Source organism: Callithrix jacchus, chromosome 15 (genome assembly GCF_049354715.1).
Source record: "Callithrix jacchus isolate 240 chromosome 15, calJac240_pri, whole genome shotgun sequence".
Classification (NCBI taxonomy): Eukaryota; Metazoa; Chordata; class Mammalia; order Primates; family Cebidae; genus Callithrix; species Callithrix jacchus.
The window spans coordinates 26167417-26191948 of NC_133516.1; the positions used below are offsets into that span (position 1 = coordinate 26167417).

Consider the following 24532-nt stretch of genomic DNA (forward strand, 5'->3'; position numbering starts at 1 on the left):
CTCCTCCAAATGACCAAGCTGGAAGTGACTTTTGTCTCACTTCCTGGGGCTACTTCTGTGGAGCCCCCTGCTTGTCCTCATAACTGATGTGCCCATGAGGGGCTTCTTCAGTGTCCACAGCCCCTTCTCTCAGGCCCAGGGTTGGGGGCTTCACCCAAGTTCAGGGAAGGAACCCAGAACTCACTTGGCTGGGCTCCTCCCACCTGCACTGCCTGCCTTGCTCAGGGCAGCGCGTAAGAGCCTGAGGATGTCCACGAGGTCACAAGGTCTTCTGCACTGAACTGCACTGCTGGTGGTAAAGGTAGAAAGAATGGCTAGGGACCCTACATTCCTCCCTTGCCTCAGGCCAGTCAGGAGCCGTTTGCACATCTCTGCTCTTTCCTTCACCTGTCCTAGAGCAAAGCTTCTTTAAAAGCCATGAATGACCAAGCCTCACTGGAGTTCAGTAATCCCTGAGTTGGGCCAGGGACATGAGATGTCTCAAGGCCAGCTTGGCAGCCAGGAGAACAGCAGGCACAGGAAGGCTGTGCTCCCAGGGCCTCCACAAGGCAGTGGTGGACCAGGTGATTTCCTTCCAAGGACACTGTCCCTCCCAGGGCCATGGTACGGAGGGGGCTCACCTCGACTCCCTGGGTTGCCTGTGCCCACAATCCCCAGCTGGGAGACCCTGAGCCAATGGCAGAACCAGACATTAAAACCTGCAGCTAAAGTACAAAGAAAAACCCAAGCAATCTGGAGGAAATGAGCTGCAAAAGCCGAGGTGAGTTAAATTGCCATGAAGTCAGTGGCTGACATCTGTACTTTTTCTGTGTAAATGGGGCAGGCCTCCACCTCCCTTGGCTGCAAATGGAGTCAGGAGCCACAGCTACTTGATACTGGCTGGCTGGCCCTAAGATGCCTTCTCTTAGGTAAACCAATTGCCATCTACCACTCATGAGTCTGCAACCCTCAGTATGGGGGTCATGCGACTTACAACAAGAATATCCCATTTGTCTTCCATGTAGTGACTGTTCTGCAAACTTGCCCTCCTGGTGAAAAGCCCTAGCCACAGTCCTGGCCCAAGAGTACTTCCCACACCTTACCCGATGGGGAAGTGGTGAGCAACAGCAGAAGTGACGTCAGGATCACAGAATTTATGATTAGGAAGGAACCTTCAACAACAGTCAGTCTGATGGCCATGTAAGAATCCTGACCTGGTGAAATGCAGGCCCGGTAGTGGGTTCTAGACTCGCTGAATTTTTAATGAGCACTTGAGTTCTTCCACTGGCCACCCCAGGCTTGCAAGTCTCTGATTTGTCATCTGTCACTTTTCACAAATAAGCAAACTGAGGCCATAAGGGGTGAAACAGATTTCTCCCAGGCCACACTGTGGGCTCTGGTTGAGTGGGCTGGGACAGTCCCTAGGAACCAGCCTGCCTCTGGCAGCTCAGTTCTTCAGCTTCTTCTCTTTAACAAACCTGGCTGGAGGGTGGGTGGGGTGGGAGGGAGCAACATTATCCCCTTAAAAAAACCTGGCTTCTTTGGGGACACTTAAATTAAAACCTTCATAAAAATATAAGCAAGATAACGGAGCTGACGACTTCTCCAAAAAAGTATCAAAATGGAGAGAATGGAATTTTCCCCTAACTTGTGACTCATTAAAACACTCATGCTTCAAATTATTCTTTAAAAAACACTGACAAATTTTTTGCATCATTATTAGTTATGGTTATAACAGGAACCTAATCATTAACTGTGTTGGCCAAACGCACAGCTTGACCTGAGAAGACCAGACCCCATTTTCTCTGTAAAGAAGTACAGAAATATTTTCTGAGAATTGCAATGCTTTCCACAGACCTGGAATGGCCATGGTGGACTCCATAGACTTTGGATAACCATGGTGGGCACTATGGACCTCAAATGGCCCCTTCTCCCTCCGAGGCTTGTAGCAGAGACTCCTTCAGGCTGAGCCCACAATCAACTTTAGGATCCTTCTATTCAGAGTATTCAGGGAATCACTATCATTAGATTACATCTCCTGCTCGATTTGAAATCTACTTGCAGCTACTCCCTTCTCTCAAACCACTCTCAAACCACAAACTACAGCCCTTGGCTGAAGAATAGAAAATCCCATGCATTAGTTACTGTTCACTAGTGGCCTCACAGGCTCATGTCCTCTGAGTGCAGGGTGCAGTGGCTGGGATAGAACCAGGCTGCTGGCCACACAGCGTGTCTAGGAATGGAGTTCTCAGGCCAGTTCAGCCCAGCAGCAGCACCTGGCTCCTCTGAGTCACCTCAGCCTTGTGTGTGCAGGCCTGAGAACAGAGCATTATGATCACCCGTTCCTCCTCCCCCACCCAAAGTCTGATTTAATGCCTCTAAATGTGACCTGGACATAGGGACTTTTCAAAGCTCCCCAAGTGATTCTAACATGCAGCTGAGGTGGAGAGCCATTGCCTGAAAGGAAGCCATCTCCAAGTCTCCCTGAGAAGGGGAATGGTGGGGAAGAAGGGAGGCTCAACTTCGAGCCTCCTCCACTCAAGCTGTGCAAGCACGCCTGATTCACACCTTGCAACCACAGCAAGGGCTTCTCTACAGGTGTCACTGACGTGGCCCTGGGGACCCACAAGGCTAAGCAGCTTATTGAGGACATGCAGTTAGAGTCAGAGCAAAAATCAAGCAACAACCTGACAATTCAGATGAAAAAGGAAAGTAAAGAATGGGGCTTCTGAAGCACATATTTTGACAAAGACTTTTTATTTATCTCTGTTGGAAAGTTTACCTGAAACAGTGTTCTGAAAATATAATGATTAAAAAGTCCAAGACTGTCTGGGCCTGGTGATGCCATATGGCTCTAACCAGCCACGACAGCAGTGGGTAGAGGGACAGAAAGGTGCCTGCGGCAGCCCGTCAACCAAACCTGGAAGGAGTTATGCCTACCTCTCCCCCTGAAGATGTTGCTACATTTTAACACTTGACAAAATGTAAAAATGTAAGACTTGAGGGCAACCATGAGTACCAGTGCTCCTGCTCCCACCTCCCACCCCAGCCAGCCTTTCTCCCAGTCATGCCCATCTCAGGAAGCAGTGCCACCACCAGCCAGCATCTCAGACCATGGAAACTTCAGCCATCTCTGCAGATCCCTGCTCCTCCGGCCCAGCCCCTCTACCTGTCATACACCCAGTGCTCCTGCCTCCCTCTTCAAGGCTGTGCCTCTGCCTGCACTGAGAGCACGTCCCAGACTGTCCCACTCTTGTCCCAAAGCAGCCCAAGCAGGGTTTTAAATGGGGGGCTGAGTATGCCACTCAAAGGTGCCCATCACACTGTGGACTGCAGTTAACCTCTTCTTGTCTGTCACCCTCGTCCCCTCCTGCCCTGCACTCTAGCCTTGGTTCTGCTCTGGCCACCAGCTCCCTCCACCCAGGCTTGCCTGCCCTTTCCAAGCTTTGCTGGCAACTCCTTTCTGCCACTCAGTCCTCAGCCTGTCTCCTCCCCATCCCTCTATTTCCTCCTTCCCTGTCACCATCACATCCCTCTATTTCAATTCTTGTACTCCTCTCATTACCATTTGGTTTATTCTTTGTTTTTTTTTTTTTTATAATTTTTTTTCTGTCTTAAATGTTCTCTCCTTCCTGTTATGTGGTCTCCAGAGAGCAGGGCCATGACTAGAGCCTGGGGCCTATGACAGTGCCTGGCACCGAGTTGGTGCTCCATGAATGCCGTGGAAGACGGACCAGCTTGCAATCTGCAGTAGCAGCCAGAGAATTTCTAATTTAGCCAGTAACCTCAGTGTAATTCCGATGAACTTGTGAAGCCTCTTTTTTCATGTGTTATGAAAGAGAAAAGCCTCTTTTCTCATGTAACACATACTCAAGTTCTTCAAGTCAACATCACTCTCTGGCCCGCAAATTTGCCAATCCCATGTATGGGGTCATAGAAAACACAACAGTAGCATGAGCTTTATGCCAGAAGCACCAGGTTTCAGGGTTCCCAACAGCTACCTGCCCTGGTAACAAACAATGCAGATTGGGCCCCAGCCTAAGCTTCCGACTCAGAAGCTGGTGGGGGTGGGTGGCAGATATCATGGTTAACAAGCTCAAGCTGGGTGGGGGTCAGGGGTGGGGTGTGGGGGAAGAGTGTGACAGAAATCATGGTTTGCACGCTCAGATGTGGCTCTCGTGAAGGGAAAGGTGGTCTGCAGTTATACTTGTGTGGGAGGAGGATGGTGCCAAATTATCAGCTTGGTCCCAGCTAGAAACAAAGACTCCTCCAAGAAAATCAAATCCCACTCCAGAACGGCTCCTGCTCACACAACAGGATACATGTGCGGGTGTCTATGACACAGTCCATTAACTGCCTGAGCTGACCCTGGGGTGTGTGGATGTCAGTTCAAAAAGAGGAAAAAAAGGTGTAATATCTGTTTCTCAAATGATCTTTTGAGCCCTGCTTTCTCTGCACATCTGGGTTTCGGAGAAAAATTTCCCAAAACAGAAGTTAAAGGACTTTGAAAGGAGATGTTTTGAGACTGCAAATGACTTCCCATGGAGAGTGAAGATCCCACTGAAGCCAGAGGCTTGCATTCCAGCCATCCTCAGGCATATACTCGTTCTGATCCTTCTGGAACAGGAAGCCAGTCATGTCTGATTAACTACAGCTGCCTCTCAATCTTGGCAGTTGGAATCCTCACACACTTGCCAATGCTACAGGCCATGAGGTTCCACATGTGGCCAGAAAGAGCTGGATGCTAACACAAAATGACCAAGCATAACTGACCCACCTCCCTGGGTCTGGGAAACGTGATCAGGGGCAGTGAGCCCTCATCAGGGCTGCTCATCATCTCTGTTCTTTCATGTTCTATCAGTGGGCACTGATCTTTTCTCCAAGTTACGGATACCCGAAATATACATGAAATCACCTAGCAACTAATCTAACAGACTCTTCTGCAGAACCCCAGGCTTCAGCATGGAGTGAACGCACGCATCTAGATGGTTCTTCCAGGCTGTAGGGCTCAGGCCTGTGGGTCTGGGCATCAGTCCTATGCTTCCCAGAGTTCCCTGAGCCAGATTAATGCCAGTCTTGGCTACTTACCTCCCCATTTCCTGCATTTCTAATTGCTCTTGTGCAGAAAAACCTCCTTTTACCTCCTTTGTTGACATAAATTTTAATGTCTGTTATATTACCCGTGTGTAATTTAAATTGATAGTGATCAACACTTACATCACATTGCATGCCAGGCACTGTTCTATGCACATATGATTTACTCCTTATAAGTAAATCAAATGCACATATGATTTACTCCTTATAAGCACCCTATGAGAGACATACTATTATCATTTTAAAGAAAAAACAGAGGCACAGAGAGGTTGAGAAACTTGCCCCAGGTTATAGCAGGTTTGAGCCCAGGCTGTCTGGCTCCAGAGCTGGCTCCTAACCTGCAGGCCGCCCTGCCCGTGCCCTGATGTTGGGTCTAGACATTTCATTTTTGTACTATAATATCACCCAGCTATCCACTGGGGTTGACTGTGCTTTGAGATTCAGGTTCAACTGGATCACACTTCCAATCCATGAGGTCTTGTAAGTATCTTTGAATTACTGGTGTGTATCCAATTTTGTCTTGTCACACCTGGCTCAGGTTTTCTGCCTCTGCTAAGTCTCTGAAACCATGGCAGCCTGGCTCCAGATACATCAGGTTAACCCTATCCTGATCTGTATGCACACATTTTAGCAAGATATTAAAGAGTGCTAAAAACTTTTAAGAATCAATTTTTTTTGGCTGGGGGCGGTGGCTCACACCTGTAATCCCAGCACTTTGGGAGGCAGAGGCGGGTGGATCACCTGAGGTCAGGAGTTCAAGATCAGCCTGGCCAATATGGTGAAGCCCCGTTTCTACTAAACATACAAAAAAGTTAGCCCGGCATGGTGGTGGGCACCTGTAATCCCTACTATTCAGAGGCTGAGGCAGGAGAATTACATGAACTCAAGAGGTGGAGGTTGCAGTGAGCCAAGAATGCACCATTGCACTCCAGACTGGATGACAAGAGTCAAACTCCGACTCAAGAAAAAAAATCAATTTTTAAAAAATATTCAGAAGTCCTTGATTATATGTGTGTGTGTGTGTGTGTGTGTGTGTGTGTGTGTGTGTGTGTATGTATAAAAAAAGGCTTCTAAAGGGAACAAGAATGAGAAAATGTGGAAACTGTAGTGAGACAGTTGCAAAATCACAAATGCTTGAGCAGCTGAAACTCAGAAACTTAGGCACTTCCTTCAAACAAAAATGATTTAGACCAGGTCTCCTACTCTCCTAGCTAAAAGAAGCAGGTGAATCCTTGAAATCACAACTTCCTCAGAATCCTCAGGCAGGACTCCCTGGACTCCAGAGTCAGAGACAGTTTATTCCCTACTTGTGCAGGGCAAGCCACAGGAGCATGGGGGAGAACGATGTCTTCTTAGAACAGAATGTTCTAAGATTAATATTCATACAGATTAATGTAAAAATAACATGTAATCAGTTTGCCTCCAAATCACAGGTTGAAGAATGAAGTTTTTAAAATGACTTTGCATGGCTTCTTTCTAGTTTCACTGTAACTAGATCTACAGATGTGATGTTACTTTGCAAACAGAAGTGCAAAGAGGAGATCTTCCACCAGGTCCTGCTACAATACAGTAGTGAGCTGTTTCAGAAGCCAGTAAGATCTATAATCTTCTTATTATCCTCTGCCCTATGATACTGACACATTCAGTGATGTTCCTAGGACACTGTCCCAATTGTTCAGGTTATCTAGATGACCACGAGCATCTGGTCTGGAGGAGACATTTCCTTGACAAGACTTACATAGCATCACTTCTTTTTTTTTTTTTTTAATTCTTTTTTTTTTATTGCATTTTAGGTTTTGGGGTACATGTGCAGAGCATGCAGTACAGTTGCATAGGTACACACATGGCAGTGTGTTTTGTTTGCTTTCACCCCTTCACCCACATTTGGCGTTTCTCCCCAGGCTATCCCTCCCCACCTCCCCCTCCCACTGGCCCTACTTCTTTAAAAAAAAAATTACTTGTTTTTGAGACAGGGTTTCACTCTGTCACCCAAGCTGAAGTGGAGAGCGTGGCAACATCACAGCTCACTGCAGCCTCGACCTCCCAGGCTCAGGTGATCCTCCTACCTCAGTCTCATGAGTAGCTGGGTGGCTGGAGTGTGCCATCACACCCAGCTAATTTTTTTGTATATTTTGTGTAGCTGAGATTTCGCTACATTGCCCAGGCTTGTCCTAAATTCCTGGTTCAAGTGATCTGCCTGCCTCAGCCTCCCAAAGCACTGGGATTACAGGTATGAGCCCCCGCATGGGGCCCACAACATTCCTTCTTCAGGAAGACACTCCCTCCTCCTTGCTTGGGAGGAAGGGTGCCAAGTCCTTCAGGATTAACTGCTTTCCTGTCTGGAAGCCCTTGGAGCCAAGGCATGAAGCAGCATTTTTCTTTCACAGGCCAGAGAGCCCCCTGTGTTGTCGCACAGGTCACCTGGGGCCCTTGGAAGATGAGACCCATAGAGGTTTGTGACCATCCAAGGCCAAGATGCCCATCTACCCAGCCCTCATCTTTGATCTGCAGGTTCCAAGTTGATAGCTAGAGAGCCAGGGCTCAGGTTCAGGCCGGGAGAGAAGGCGTGGCCAAGCCAGTGGACACCAAGCACAAGCGGCTGCTCCAAAGAAACCCCCACAGGCTCCTTCAGTGTAAGCCATGGCTGTGTGACATTTACAGATCCAAGAACTGAAACCTTGACAGTTTGGTTAGATCAAGGCATGACACAAAAGCTTAAATGCCCAAAGAATAGGAAGAAACTCCCTCAAAGTAAAAAAGTCTCTAAAAGGATAACGGTTGACTTGACTATGCTTGATTTTGTGTAGGAACAACATGGTAAGTGTTAGCTGGGGTGGCACAGTGATGGCTATCTGAGAAAGATTCCTTGGTGGTCGGAGGTAATACAGTGTCCAGCCTCCCATTGGAGTCCTGACTCACAGAGTATGAGGGGACACAATTTCACTGTGGCATGAGAAAGATACTCAGTTTAGAAAGTTAAAGGATGAGGTAAGCAACCTACTAAATGAAATGCAGGAAACAGTCCACTGCCCAAATGAGGGTTTCAACACAACCTAGTAAACATTATTCTTAACTAGAAAGGGGAAATCACCTTTAATCTAAAAAAACACTGTCAGTGCCCACAAGGAAAGTGAAAGTGGGATGAGTAGCAGCAGCTGCCAAAGGGTGAGCTCCTTCTCTGCCCAGAGAAGCTCTGCGCCCACTTTCTGCACACCTGGGAAGGTAAAGGAGGCACTCAGGCATCAAAGGACCCCTGGTGGCTGCAGAGGAGATTGGTTCCATTCTTCAGAAACACGAAGCCCATCGCCAAGGCGAAAACAGATCCTTATGAAATGCAGCCCCAACGACAGGCTACAGGGAAAGTTATAAATATTTCCCATCACCTTTACAATATTTCCCAGGGCAGTTTTCCCCACATCTGAACACTGTATTGCCCTTTGACAAATGTAAATATCTATATCCTCTATAATGTCATTTGAAATTTCCATATTACTATTATGAGTAAAACAAAATTGATAATTACAACATTATGATTTTTTTAATGCTATATCCCCTTACTGCACAAGAGATTACCATGTACCCTTCCCCCCAGAGCAGGGCCCTGTTCCTGGCCAGGTGAGAAGGGCTACCCTGGGTGCTGATGGCTGTGAGTCATCAGAATTGCTGGCACTGGACACCCCTTCTACAGAGCCTGGGTAAAGGTGGAGCCAGGAATGGTTGACTTGACTATGCTTGATTTTCGTGTAGGAACAACATGGTGTTATGCAGGGATTCTAGTCTTATATCAGACAAAACAAACTTTAAAACAACAGCAATTAAAAAAAAACAGAGAGGGACATTATATAATGATAAAAGAACTGGCCCAACCAGAAAATATCACAATCTTAAATATATATGTACCTAACGCTGGAGCTCCCAAATTCATAAAACAGTTACTCCTAGATGTAAGAAATGAGATAGACAGCAACACAATAATAGTGGGGGACTTCAATACTCCACTGACAGCTCTAGATAGGTCATCAAGACAGAAAATCAACAAAGGAACAATGGACTTAAATTATACCCTAGAACAAATGGACTTAACAGATATTTACAGAACATTCTACTCAACTGTAGAATATACATTCTACTCGTCAGCACATGGAACATTCTCCAAGATAGACCATATGATGGGCCACAAAACAAGTCTCAATAAATTTAAGAAAATCAAAATTACAGCAAGTACCACAGTGGAATAAAAGTGGAAATCAACTCCAAAAGAAATCCTCAAAGCCATGTGATACATGGAAATTAAATAGCCTGCTCCTGAATAATCATTGGGCCAACAGTGAAATCAAGATGGAAATTAAAAAATTATTTGAAGAGAATAATAGTGAAATAACCTATCAAAACTTCTGGCATACAGCAAAGGTGGTGGTAAGAAGAAAGTTCATAGCATTAAATGCCTACATCAAAAAGCCTGAAAGAGCACAAACAGACAATCTAAGGTCACACCTTAAGGAGCTAGACAGACAAGAATAAGCCAAACCCAAACCCAACAGAAGAAAAGAAATAGCCAAGATCAGAGCAGAACTAAATGAAACAAACAAAAACAATACAAAAGATAAATGAAACAAAAAGCTGATTCTTCAAAAAGACAAATAGTGAGATTAAGAAAAGAGAAGATCTGGCTGGGCTCGGTGGGTCACGCCTGTAACCCCAGCATTTTGGGAGGACAAGGCAGGTGGATCACAGGGTCAGGAGTTTGAGACCAGCCTGACCAACATGGTGAAACCCCATCTCTACTAAAAACACAAAAATTAGCCCAGCATGGTGGCATGTGCCTCTAATCCCAGCTACTCAGGAGGTTGAGGCAGGAGAATCACTTGAACCTGAGAGGCAAAGGCTGCAATGAACTGAGATTGCACCACTGAACTCCAGTCTGGGCAACAGAGCAAGACTCCATCTCAAAAAGAAAAAAAAAAAAGATCCAAATAAGCTTAGGGATGATTTGACACCTGCAAGTCAATAAAGTGATACACCATATAAACAAAATTAAAAACAAAAATAACATGATCATCTCAATAGATGCAGAGAAAGCATTTGACAAAATCCAGAATCCCTTTACAATTAAAACCTTCAGCAAAATCAGCATAGAAGGGACATACCCTAAGGTAATAAAAGCCATCTATGACAAACCACTGCCAACATTTCACTGAACAGAGAAAAGTTGAAAGTATTTCCCCTGAGAACTGGAACAAGACAAGGATGCCCACTTTCACCAATTCTATTCAACATAGTACTGGAAGTCCTAGCCAGAGCAATCAGACAAGAGAAAGAAAGAAAGGGCATCCAAATTGGTAAAGAGGAAATGAAACCTGCTGTTTGCTGGTGACATAATCATGTACATAAAACCCCTAAAGACTCATCCAAAAAGTTCCTAGAACTGGGACATGAACTCAGCAAAGTTTCTGGATATAAAATTAATGTACACAAATTAGTAGCCCTGCTATATACCAATAGTGACCAAGCTGATAATCAAATCAAGAACTCAGCCCCTTTTATAATAGCTTCCAAAAAAAAACCAGTAAAATATTTAGGAATATACCTAACCAAGGAGGTGAAAGACCCCTACAAGGAAAACCGTAAAACACTGCTGAAAGAAATCACAAATGACACAAACAAATGAAAACATATCCCATGCTCATGGATGGGTAGAATCAATATTGTGAAAATGATACCACCACCAAAAGCAATCTGCAAATTCAATGCAATTCCCATCAAAAGACCACCATCATTCTTCACAGAACTACAAAAAATAATCCTAAAATTCATACGGAACTAAAAAAAGAGCCTGCATAGCCAAAGCAAGACTAAGCAAAAAGAACAAATCCTGAGGCATACACTACCCAACTTCAAACTATATGATAAGGCCACAGTCACCAAGACAGCATGGTACTGACATAAAAACAAGCATACAGACCAATCAAACAGAATAGAAACCCAGAAATAAAGCCCAATACTTACAGTCAACTGATTTTCGACAAAGCAAACAAAAACATAAAGTGGAGAAGGATACCTTATTCAACAAATGGTGGTGGGGTAAGTGGCTAGCTACATGTAGAAGAATGAGACTGGATCCTCATCTCTCACCTTATACAAAAAATCAGGTCTTAGATATAAGACCTGAAACCATAAAGATTCTAGAAGATAACATCAGAAAAACCCTCTAGATATTGGCTTAGGCAAATACTCCATAACAAAGAACCCAAAAACAAACGCAACAAAAAGAAAAATAAATAGATGGGACTTATTAACTGAAGAGCTTCTGCACAGCAAAATAAATAATCAGCAGAGTTAACAGACAACCTACAGAGTGGGAGAAAATCTTCATAGTCTATACATCCAACAAAGGACTAATATCCAGAATCTACAGAGCACTTAAATCAGCAAGAAAAAAACAATCACATCAAAAAGTGGGCTAAGGACATGAATGGACAATTCTCAAAATAAGATATACAAATGGCCAACAAGCATATGAAAAAATGCTCAGCATCAATAATGATCAGGGAAATGCAAATCAAAACCACAATGCAATACCTCCTACAAGAATGACCATAAACAAAAAATTAAAAATAATAAATGTTGGCATGGATATGGTGAGAAGGGAATACTTTTACACTGTTGGTAGGAATGTAAACTAGCACAACCTCTATAGAAAAGTGTGGAGATTTCATAAATAACTAAAAATAGATCTACCTAATCTAGCAATCCCACTACTAGGCATCTCCCCAGCAGAAAATAAATCATTATTCAAAAAAGATACTTGCGCAGAAAATAAATAATTATACAAAAAAGATACTTGCACATGCATGTTTACAGCAGCACAATTTGCAATTGCAAAAATATAAAACCAGCCCAAATGCCCATCAATCAACGAGTGGATAAAGAAAATGTAGTGTATATACCATGGAATACTACTCAGTCACAGAAAGAAACACAATAATGGCATCTGCAGCAACCCAGATGGACTTGGAGACCACTGGAGACATTAAGTGAGGTAACTCAGGAATGGAAAACTAAACATTATATGTCCTCTCTCATAAATGGTGGCTAAACTATGAGGACGCAAAGGTATAAGAATGATACAATGGACCATGGGGACTTGGGGGAAAGGAGGGGAGTGAGGGAAAAAAGACTACACACTGGGTACAGTGTACACTGCTCAGGTGATGGATGCACCAAAATCTCAGCAGTTACCACTAAAGAACTTATTCATGTAACCAAACACCACGTGTTCCCCAAAAACATACTGAAATAAAAAAAATTAAATGTGACAAAGTTCTAAAACAAAACAATCAACCAATCAAAAAATATTATACAACATTAAATTCATCCCTCAAGGAGCTTCTGTTCTAGGAAGACATCCTTCTCCCCCATGTTCCTGTGGCTTGCTGTGGACAAGTAGGGAATAAACTGTCCTGTTGCTCTCTCTGACTCTGGAGTCCAGGGAGTCCTGCCTGAGGATTTTGAGGAAGTTGTGATTTCAAGGATTCACCTGCTTCTTTAAGCTAGGAGAGTAGGAGACCTGGTCTAAATCATTTTTGTTTGAAGGAAGTGCCTCTGCTTCTGGCTGATGGCCACTCCTCTTCCTGAAAGCAATCTGAGATAAAATACTTATTTTTATTTTTTATTATACTTTAAGTTCTGGAGTAAATGTGCAGAACATGCAGGTTTGTTACACAGGTATACACGTGCCATGGTGGTTTGCTGCATCCATTGCCCCGTCATCTATGTTAGGTATTTCTCCTAATGCTATCCCTCTCCTATCCCCCAAACCCCTGCTATCCCTCCCCTAGCCCCCTATCCAGACAGGCCCCAGTGTTTGATGTTCCCTCCCTGTGTCCATGTGTTCTCATTGTTCAACTCCCACTTATAAGTGAGAACATGTGGTGTTTGGTTTTCTGCTCTTGCGTCAATTTGCTAAGAATGATAGTTTCCAGCTTTATTCATGTCCCTGCAAAGGACATGAACTCATCCTTTTTTATGGCTGCTTAGTATTCCATGGTATACACGTGCCACATTTTCTTTATCCAGTCAATCATTGATGGACATTTGGGTTGGTTCCAAGTCTTTGCTATTGTGAACAGTGCCACAATAAACATACGTGTGCACGTGTCTTTATAATAGAATGATTTATAATCCTTTGGGTATATCCTAGTAATGGGATTGCTGGGTCAAATGGCATTTCTAGTTCTGGATCCTTGAGGAATTACCACACTGTCTTCCACAATGGTTGAACTAATTTACACTCCCACCAACACTGTAAAAGTGTTCCTATTTCTCCACATCCTCTCCAGCATCTGTTGTCTTCTGATTTCTTAATGATTGCCATTCTAACTGCATGAGGTGGTATCTCAATGTGATTTTGATTTGCATTTCTCTAATGACCAATAATGATGAGCTTTCTTTCATGTTTTTTAGCCTCATAAATGTCTTCTTTTGAGAAGTATCTGTTCATTTCCTTTGCCCACTTTTTGATGGGGTTGTTTTTTTCTTGTAAATTTAAGTTCTTGCCAGATGGGTACATTGCAAAATTTTTTTCTCATTCTGTTGGTTGTCAGTTCACTCTAATGATAATTTATTTTGCTGTGCAGAAGCTCTTTAGTTTAATTAGATCCCATTTGTCTATTTTGGCTTTTGTTGCCATTGCTTTTGGTGTTTTAGTCATGAAGTCCTTGCCTGTGCCTATATCCTGAATGGTGTTGCCTAGGTTTTCTTCTAGGGTTTTTATGGTGTTAGGTCTTATGTTTAAATCTTTAATCCATCTGGAGTCAATTTTTGTATAAGGTGTAAGAAAGGGATCCAGTTTCAGCTTTCTGCATATGGCTAGCCAGTTTTAAAAGAGGGAGGGGAGCAAGGAAGCAAAAGAGAAAGCAAGAAAGAAGAAGGAAGGGAAACAGAGGAAGAAAGGAGGAAAAGGAAAGGGGAAGGGAAAGGAAAGGAAAGGTATCTTGAGAACTCAGAGAGTCTTGGCTCTGCATAGGCAGCCAGCAACACCTGATCTGAGAAACTTAAATGTCCCCTCACAATAGAGAAAGGGAACCCCACTGTGGGCTGGGTTTCTGCAGGTGGCCTCATTCTCATGAAAACGTTTATCTTCCTTGGTAGAGATTCAGGTTACTGCACGGCGTCTGAGAAACCGGCTTTTTAAAAGTTGTGGGTAGGTGTGTACATGTGTGTATGTGTGTGTCCAAATCAGCTGCCTCTGGAAAGGAGTCAGGGAGAATGAGCAGGGGCCATGCCTGGGCTGCCCTGTCAGCTTCTCAGTCCCAGCAACCCATATGTATCCCTGGACCCTACAGGTGGTCCTGCTGAGGGAAAGGGGTTTCATTCATCCTGGAGAAAGCCACCTGTGAGTAAGGGTGGGGCTTTCCTAGGAACAGTACTGAAGCCTGGGATCTCCACCGGAAGGACAGGGCTAATCTTGAAATGGGAAAGAGGACTAGGAACTTAAGAGTGTCCTGATGTGGTTGTTTTCTTCACTGGACTCTGGAAACAGTCATACAGTCATATGTCCCTTAACGATGACACACATTTTGAAAACTACAGTGTCAGGCAATTTTGGTGCACTGTGAACATCAGAGTGCACTTCTACAGACCTAGGTGACACAGCCTACTACACACCTAGGCTAAATGGTATAGCCCGCTGCTGCTAGGCTGTGAACCTGCATAGCATGTTACTGTACTGAACAGTATAGGCAACTGTAACCCCATGGGAATTATCTGTGTATCTAAACATAGAAAAGTACAGTAATAATCATTGGGACCATCATATATGTGGTCTATTGTTGACCAAAACATCGTCAGACTGTACTTGATGTTCAGCTTTAAGATCTCCCTTCTAGCTGTAATTGCCCCTCATCACTCCCACACCTCCAGCCTCTTCTTGGGGTTCTGGGTGGCAGGGAGAGCTTGAGGAGGGCAGAAAGGAGAGCATGGTCAGGTGGAGGTGGTGGCTGAGATTTCTAGATCATGTTTGATGGCAGAGGCCCAACAGGCAGCAGGGAGCAGTCTGTAGCTGGGGCTAAGTGAGGAGTAGACATAAGATCCCTTCTCCATCTTTCCCCAGATATTCCAAAGAAAAGTCTGTGAAGAGAGAGGGCAGCTTCTAGGACTAGGTGAGGCATTAATGAATACCATAAACATGGTGGCTCTCAGCAGAAGCCATTTCAGGATCAACAGAGGTGTCAATGGCTCACTTCTACGTGGCTGGTACTGGGCACTGCCCCTTTTATGGGGGGAGCTCCTCTGCTGAGGGAGTCCACAGTGGCAGGATAGCCCCTTTCCTCTGATGGTTTGCTGCACATGCCCTAGCAGGAGTCCCCAAGTGACTGAGTCCTATGGTCCACCCTGTGATGTGCTGGGCTTGTACCCCCAGCAAGAGGCTTCCTGTGGAAATTTGAGACTTGGTTTACATATACTGAGGGGACATGTCTGTGTTTTTCCAACTTCCTTTTTTTTTCTTCCTGACAATCCTATATTGGATATTCACCTTTCTTAGAGGAATAGGGTATAATGTCACACACATAGAAATGTATGCAGTAAATGACTTTTACTGCATCTGTGAAAAGTAAATGACTTTTTAACAAACATGTGCACTCTAGGTCTTTGAGAGCAAAGAAATGCAAGACCCTGAACACAGGGCTTGGATGCAGAAACTGGGGCATTTGTAACTAACAACTCCTGTGTACAGCCTCATCAAACCATACCCGGTTCCTTCTGAGTGTGCAAGTGCTTCAGGGGAGAGCTGGCCTGGAGGGGGGTGTGTTAGCATTGGTGGGTTGAGATACGGTTTTGAGAACTACAATGATTATAGAGTTTCACTGGAATCAACCACGAACTCAGTCCCTGTTGTCAGCTAGCATTATGTACATACTCCAGCTGGCAGTGAAGAGAGTGGCACACCCGGGGTGGCAGGGTACAGCCCTAGGAGATGGCATGTGCGAATGCACGGCCTTATCCCTATTCCTGACCATATTCCAAAGGGTTTTGCATGTGTGCTTTTTCTTTTTTTCTTTTTTTTTTGAGACAGAGTTTTTGCTTGTTGCCCAAGCTGGAGGGCAATGGCCCGATATTGACTCACCACAACCTCTGCTCCTGGGTTCAAGCAATTCTCCTGCCTCAGTCTCCAGAGTAGCTGGGATTACAGGCACATGCCACCATGCGTGGCTAATTTTGAATTTTTAGTAGAGACAGGGTTTCTCCACGTTGGTCAGGCTGGTCTCGAACTCCCAACTACAGGTGATCTGCCCAACTTGGCCTCCCAAAGTGTTGGGATTACAGATGTGAGCCACTGTGCCTCGCCGGTTTTTTTATGTTCTTACCAAGATAATGGAAATATAATAGCAGCTAATTTCTTATTCTCTATGCAATATCACAGGCTCACACTTTGATCACCTAACAGATACAAAAAGTTCTGATTTTTCCTAGGCTCTGAGAAAACTAAGAAAAATCTTAAGTACCTGGGTGAACTTGGGAGATGTTTTTGGTGAGACCAATAATCCAAACTTAGATATGTTACTGAAAAAACTCATGTTTATGAATTCACAACAGAATAAAAGCTAGAACCTAAAATAATATGGTTCAATCTATAGAGTACATTCAGAAGAGTATGCAAAATAGTAAGAGAAGTAGTAAAACACATTTCACAAGGTCACTTCTCAAAGTCACTATGGAAAGAAGCTAGTCCCAAATGCTATCTTCATGCCAATTCCCCGTTTCCATTCACTGCTTCTAAGTCAGTCTAAAGCTGTAGCTATACTGTACACTGAGAGCAGCAACAGCTTCCTTCTCTGTTCCTACCACACAAACGTTTTCAGAAACTGGAAAGTTCTATAAAGATGGCATCTAGCCCATTTGACTGGTATTCTTTGGAAGGGAGATCATGGTCATAATTAAGGTTAAACTGTTGGCCAGCATGATCCTGCTTAAACCATATGGCTGCAGACGAACAAAAGTTGTGAAATCTAGAATGTGTGAAATCTAGAATATCAAGATAGATAGGAACTCTATCTCCTTGCTTTGCTTTTTAGAAACATGAGCTATCCACCTAATAGGTGTTGAATTAAATATGCTTTCAAATATTTAGTCCTTCCTCTAACATTACTACTGTTTTCTTGTGTGAAGCCAAGAACAGCAGAGAACAGAAGAGATAAGCTGTTAACAGGAAATCCCTTGGTAAAAGTTATAAAATATAGATATTTTAGCCTATTACCCTGAAAGACCTGCAAGCCATTTTGTTAAAAGGACATGAAATAAATGTTTTAGGAGCACATGGTCAGCTTTCAGTGGGTGATTCTGTGTCACCCAGCAAAGCCCACAGCTGATTCAAAGTTAATGTGAATGGATTTAGGAGAATAAAGCAAACCGATATTTCCCTAAGTCATTTCAGACAAGTCAAACAAACAAGCTTGCACCAAATAAATAATCATGCAACTCTATTGGGTTGTGTTTATTTTATGCCCTTTGAACCAAGCATTCCAGAGAAGTATGTAGCAAAGCACATGGAGCAAAGCTCTTATTTATGTAAGCTCGATTAAAAGGGCATGAAAACCAATGGAAAGGAAGATTAAAACACCCACAATGACTTAACAAAATAAACTCAAGGATAAAAACTATCATTCTTATCTTCAAAAAGGAACTGGTATCACTATCAGGACTTCCTCAGTGTCCTCGGAAAAGCCAGTCACTCCCATGCGTGTTCCCGGCTGGGAGGAAGCGATGGCTGACCACAGAGGAAAGCACGTATTAGACGGAAATGGAACAAAACAAAACAGCGGGGTGAGTCAGAGCCTAAAGGCCTTGACTCAATGAGAGGACAACTATTTCCAAATGAAACCTTCATCAGGTACAAATGTGCATCACCAACAGTCACACACAAGAAAGGGACTCTGCTAACAGTTTTTGAAGTCCTAGTCTCCAGGGAAAGTTCTTCATACTTAGGGAAGCAGGGTCCCATGAACCCCACCTATGGTATTTAAAATGTGCTGGGAGGAATGTGCAGTCCCTGGGAGAGTATGGGAGACATCCAAACTTCCAGTCACCAAACTGACATACCTGGACTGGACCTTGAGTCCACCACCTCTGGATCTCTTCTCCCACTTCTCTATAGCTCCCTCCTCACCTCCTTCCCCACTGCCCTTCTGGGTAGGAATCTCAGCACAGGGCTACTGTGCAGGCTGTGCGAGCAGCTCTGAGAAAATCACAGGTGCCTCTCTTGACTCTCACCCCCAACCTCTGTGCCCAGAACACTGAGCAGTAGCAGGTTTCTAGTTTTAGGGTCCTCCTGTTTCAGAGTTCTGTGGCTTTGCAGAAACCCATGCATTCCTAATACTCTTTGAAGGCACAGTGCATGTGCCACATCTTCCATGAATTCTCCTAAGCCTGCCACAGATAGGACTGGTATGCTCCACTCTGTGCTCCCACTGTACTGTACCCCATAAGCAGAGGACCCAGTGTAGGAGCTGTCATGGCCGTATTTGTTGGTCTCCCCATATCTGAGATGTGGCACAAAATTGGGGGTAAGCCAGAAGACTCAAGGGAGGACTTATGCATAGTAACCACAAACACATCTTTGAGGGGTCTCTTTTGCCTTTGGCTTCAAAATTAGACACAAAAGTGCAACTGGCAATTTCAGATGCTCTATGCAGACAGCTTTATGAGTAGAATGAGTGTATTCTCACACACTGAGTTCCCAAACTTGCTGATCAGTAATCAGAATGGATCTAAGGATAAAAATAAGTTTCTTGCAATTCTCATTTAGTAGATCCGGGGAGGAGAATAAGAATTTCTTTTTCAACATTTTAACTTTGATATTATCTCAAAATGATATAAAAATTATAAGCATAGGAAAACAGAGTCCTGAATACCCTCACTCAGATGTACCAATGGCTGACATTCACCCCATTTGCTTGATCACTCTCCCTGCATCATGTTTTCTGAACCATCTGAGGGTAGGCTGCAGACCTTATGTCCTTTTACCCCGCTTACCCATGTCAGCACATATTTCTAAAACAAGGAGTACAAGAGAATGCTCCCTAAATGATTTTGAAAGGTGAGGTAATTACCAGTCTCCTAGTTTATCAGACTTCTCAAATTGTATCAAAATGATAAAATTCAGAAAATATAAAAAACAGATGGGAAGTTCTAAAGTATTACTGCAGAACGATAAAGCTGCAAACTGATTCTGAGGAAAAAACACATGAGGATGAATGCATGAATTCTTTTGTTCGTGAAACAAAAATCATTTCCGTGAGTTAGAACACTACCATATAAAGAAGTATTCAACTTTGGTGAATTTAGGGTTTGTGGTAGGCAGACAATAAATGGCCCCAAGGATCCTTGTGCCTCCTGGGATTCACTGCTTTGTGGAATCCCCTACCCTTGAGTGTGGGTTGCACTGAGTGACTCATTTCTAACCAAAAGTATATAGTAAAAGTGACAGGCTCACTTCTGAGTTTACAGAGGCTATGCTTTCCATCTTGGGTGTACTTTTGCTCATTTGCTAGCTATGACAGAAGCCATGTTGTAAGCAGCCCTAAGGAGAGGCCCCGTGGTGGTATCTCCAGCCAGCAGCCAGGAAAGTAAGCCTGCAAATGGATGCTCCTTAAGGTGAGTCTTGAGATGCCCACAGCCTCAGCCAATACCTTGACTGTGGCCTTGAGAGAGACCCTGAATCAGAGACACTGAAGTCAGCCATGTGTAGATTCAAAGAAACTGAGAGAGCAAATGTTTGTCATAAACTGTGAAGTCTGGGGGTAATTTGTTACCTAGCAATGAATAATATGGGATGGGTGAGATTTACCTAGATCTAAGATACTCGAGTATCACAAAAACTAATTTTAAGTAAAACTATGCCTGATTTCATGGATCTCTGGTCAGTGGAGTAATAAAGGATCACAAGGTCCTCACTAAAGAGGCAGGAGGTGGGCCCCTCTCCCTCCCATCTCCTAATTATTTAACTGCTCTCTTTCAACGGAATCTTTCTCACTGACTTTAAAAAATATTTTATTGTTAAAACACAAGTGCATATTTTAAAAAAAATCAAATCAAGGCCTGGCGCAGTGGCTCAAGCCTGTAATCCCCGCACTTTGGGAGGTCAAGGCGGGTGGATCACGAGGTCAAGAGATCGAGACCATCCTGGTCAACATGGTGAAACCCCGTCTCTACTAAAAATACAAAAAATTAGCTGGGCATGGTGGCGCGTGCCTGTAATCCCAGCTACTCGGGAGGCTGAGGCAGGAGAATTGCCTGAACCCAGGAGGCAGAGGTTGTGATGAGCCGAGATTGCGCCATGGCACTCCAGCCTGGGTAACAAGAGCAAAACTCCATCTCAGATGAAAAAAAAAAAAAAAATCAAATCAAGCAGTGTAAAAATATCATGAAAAAAAAAATTTACCCCTACTTTTATTCCTCAGTTCCCTATCTTAGAGGAATTTTCTTAGTCATTCTTTCAGTGTATATGGTTAAAAAAATAAATACCAGCATAAGATACCTCTGGAATATCTACCCTCTTGTTTTTAATACAAAGAATGGCAATAATATACCCTGTTCTGCATCTTGCAATGATGTCTGATAAATCGTGGAGATGATCCCATATCAGAAACTGTAGAAAGCTCTTTTTATTTAGAATGGCTGCCATAATTCCATTGTATGGACAACAGAATTCATTTAACCATTCCCCTGAACCAAGCTATTTAGGTTGTTTTTAAAGCGCTGCTGTTCAAACACGTGTGTATCCCCTTATATATATATGAGTAAATCTGGGGGATAACATCCTAGAATTTAGCTGTTGGCCACTGGGTATTAAACACACACATCAGTTTTTCTTATTGAACCAACAAACAAAGCCCTCTTCTCCACTCCTCATCCCCCCTCACCCATCAGTTGACATTCTATTTCTCTCCTTTCTTTTCCAGCCAAATGCGTTGACAGAGTTGCCTATCCTGGTTGCTTTTTCAATTCTAGCTCCCCAAACCATCCCACCTTGGTTCCTGGCCCTGTTCATACACTAAAATAGTTCCCTCTAGGGTCACCCGTGATTGCCATATTGTTAAATTCAAGGGGGCATTTCCTGGTTCTCATTTTACTTAGTGCAACTGAGGAACTGAATTCTTAATCTGATTTAATTTGAACTAATTTAAATCCAAATAGGCACAGATGGCCAGAGGCTACTGTGGACAGTGAGGCTCTATGTGCTCTCCCTAAGAGAGACCACGCACACCATGGCCTCAGCCACATCTACATGCAGATCACGCACACATCTTTATTCCAGCCCAGATTTTCCTCTGAACTCTACACTCACATAACCAATGCCTACCTCACATTTCCCTTGGATGTTAATAAATTAACAACACTAAATTCAAGATCATCTTCCGAAGCAAGGCTATCCTCCCATCTAATGAACTGCACAGCCATTCACCCAAAAGCATGGCTCTGGAGCTTCAGAAAACCAAGATTTTGGAGGATATCCAAATCATTTCTCAAATCTGTCTACTTCTCTGCATTTTGACCACCTTTACATAAATCAATCACAGAAACTGCTGGAACAGCCTCCTTACTGGTCTCTATATACCCCTCTGGCCACCTCCCAAATCTGTCTTTTCTGATGAAACCTAAACATAAATCTAAAGATGATATACCTATGCTCAAGCCCCTTCGGTGGCTTCCTGGGCTTTTGCGATAAAGGCAGCAGCCCTGCATGCAAGGCTCATTCCTGCAAATCCCTGGCCAACACTCCACATCCCTACTCTCTTTCCCTCCAGCCATACTGGTCTTCTCCACGTCTCCTGCAGCTACCATGGACGGATATTTTCATTTCTTCTTTATTCTTTTCCCAGTTTTCAACACCACTTTTTATAACTCTGGGAAGCAAGCAAGCAAAACCCTGTTACTCATACCATGAAGGTTCCCCTCTCCAATCTCCTCCTCCAGTGCTCAGAGACTTCAGTCTCCCTCTCTATTCCCAGCCCCTCCATTTCCAGATCTTGGGCTTTTCCAGAGTAAGGAAATGGCACCTCAAGCCCCACTTCACCTGCTGCCCAGCCCCTAATTTTTCTGCTTTATACATAAGCCTAGGAACTGAGCTAGGAGAGAAAGAACACCCTTGGGTCTGGGAAAAGGCTGTAGACACTCACAGGGTATCATAACTTTTTTTCTATCATTTTATTTATGTGAGAATTGGGGGAAGTTTAGGGTGGCTGGTAGGCCTGATAAGTGTTGGTAGATACGCTTTTACATTTTGGAAATATGTGCTAAAGAAACAACATCCTTCCTGCTTGGCCTCCCTGGAAGAGGGGCGTAAGATGTTGTCTACCTCCGGTCCCTACTCCCGGGCACTGCCACCTCTCATGGTCAGCAGCACATTTCCTCTGACCTGCCTGTGATCTTTTCTTCTTGTACTAAGGCCTGGCATGCAGCCACCTCTTGAAAAGTCCAGCTCTATCCTCCATGGGAAAACCTTCCTGTCATAAATATACCACCAGTAGCTCTGCATTTTTCTTTTTCCCTTGTGTCAAATTCTCCCACCCTCACCTCCAGACTCTAAGTCTCTTCAGGATATTTGTTTTCCTGACTCCCTTCCTGAAATGTTTCCATTCTGTACAGGAATGTTCAATCTCCTCTAAACAGTTAGAGCCTAGGTTTTCTCTTCCAGTAAGAAGATCTAGAACTTATAGGACACAGTCAAAACAACAACAACCCCCTTACACTTGCATTTAGTTTTTCCATTTTACAGAATCATTTCCCATGCTAGTGAAGAAAACCAAGCAGCCAAACTGGGCACAACTGAAAAATTCAATAGCAGTTAAGTGAAGGTCACCTTGTGCTGCCCCAGGTGGAGGGTTGGGGTGCACTTTGAACCCCTGATCTAATTCTCACAGTGTTCCCATTTACAGATGTGGTAACTGACACGGGCAAGGTCCTACCACTAATAAGCTTAGGTCTTAGGATAAAAATCCAAGGAGTGCTGCTTAGCTCCAAACCATTTTTCTTCCCAATTGCCTCAATTTCCATATTGTCTCACATTCAAGTGAAGTTCACTTTTACGTGGATTTTAGTAAAAAGTTTTCTTATTTTAGGAAACTATGATTTTGATGGACTCTTTTGTTACTTGGCTTTTTCTCTAGTGGAGAAAGGGTATGAGGTAAGGGGAACTGAGATGAGAGGGAAGAAGGTGGGTGGCTACATTCTTTAATATAGTTCATCTCCAGCTCAGAGACAGTAATAATCAGTTTTATTATCAGGTAATAATCAGGGTGATTATCAGTTTTTTAACAATCAGAGGGCCCTAGGACAGTTTTCTAGCAGATTCTCCTGCTTTTCTTTTCACTTTCTCATATAGATAAGAAGATTTTGAAGGGCAGAAGTTTTAAATTTCAATGAAGTGTCATTTATCAATTTGTTATTTTACGGATCATACCTTAGGAACTGTAGCTGAAAAATCTTTGCCTAATGTAAGGTCTCAAATATTTTATCTTTCTTTTTCTGGAAGATTCAGAATTTTAGATTTTACATCTAGGTCTATGATCCATTTTGGTATGATGTGTGGGTCCAGGTTCACTTTTTTGTATATGGATATCCAATTGTTCCAGAACTGTTTGTTGAAAAGACTAGTCTCTACTGCATGGTCTTTGCACCTTTGTCAAAAATCAGTAGTACATATACATGTGAGGTTATTACCAAACTCTGTTCTGCTCCATTTATCTACATTATTCCCCCCTTTATAATCTTTGAAACCAAGTAGTCTTCCAATTTTGTTCTTCTTTTTCAAAGTTTTGGCTATCCTAGGTCTTTTGCATTTCCATAGGAATTTTAGAAGCAGGTTCATCAACATCTACAAAAAAAAAAAAAACCTACTTTTTTACTGGGATTACACTGAATCTATAGAACAGCAGCTGGTAAAATATTCATTAAAAGGCTGAACAGTAAATATTTGAGGCTTTTGGGCTTTGGGGCCATACAGTCTCTATCACAATGACTCAACTTTCCCACTGTTGTGCAAAAGCAGCCATAGACAACCTGCAAATGCTGACTTCTAGTGCTTTCTGCAGATCCATCAGATTTTTTACATAGATGATCGTGTCGTTTGTGAGTAGAGAGTTTTACTTCTTCCTTTCTAATCTGAATGCCTTTTATTTTGTTGTCTGCTTGACTGCACTAGCCAGAACCTTCAGTATAATGTTGAACAGAAGTGGTAAGAACAGATACCCTTTTATTGTCCTTAATACCAACGGGGAAGGCATTTGGCCTTTCATCACTAAGTATGACACTAGTTGCAGACTTTTCATAGATGCCCTTCATTAGGTTGAGGAAGTTCCCAATTCCTAGATTATGCCCCATAATTCACTAAAGCTCTTTTCATTTTTACACTTTATTCTTTCTGTACTTCATGTTTGATTAAGTTTTATTGCCTTTTTTT

At 43.3% G+C, this 24532-nt stretch overlaps 1 protein-coding gene across 20 annotated transcripts in view; it reads right to left on the reverse strand.

Moving 5' to 3' along the window:
• The window catches only part of ANO10 (anoctamin 10), a 235295-nt gene that overhangs the window by 2761 nt on the left and 208002 nt on the right, over window positions 1–24532 (reverse strand). The window lies entirely within an intron of this gene.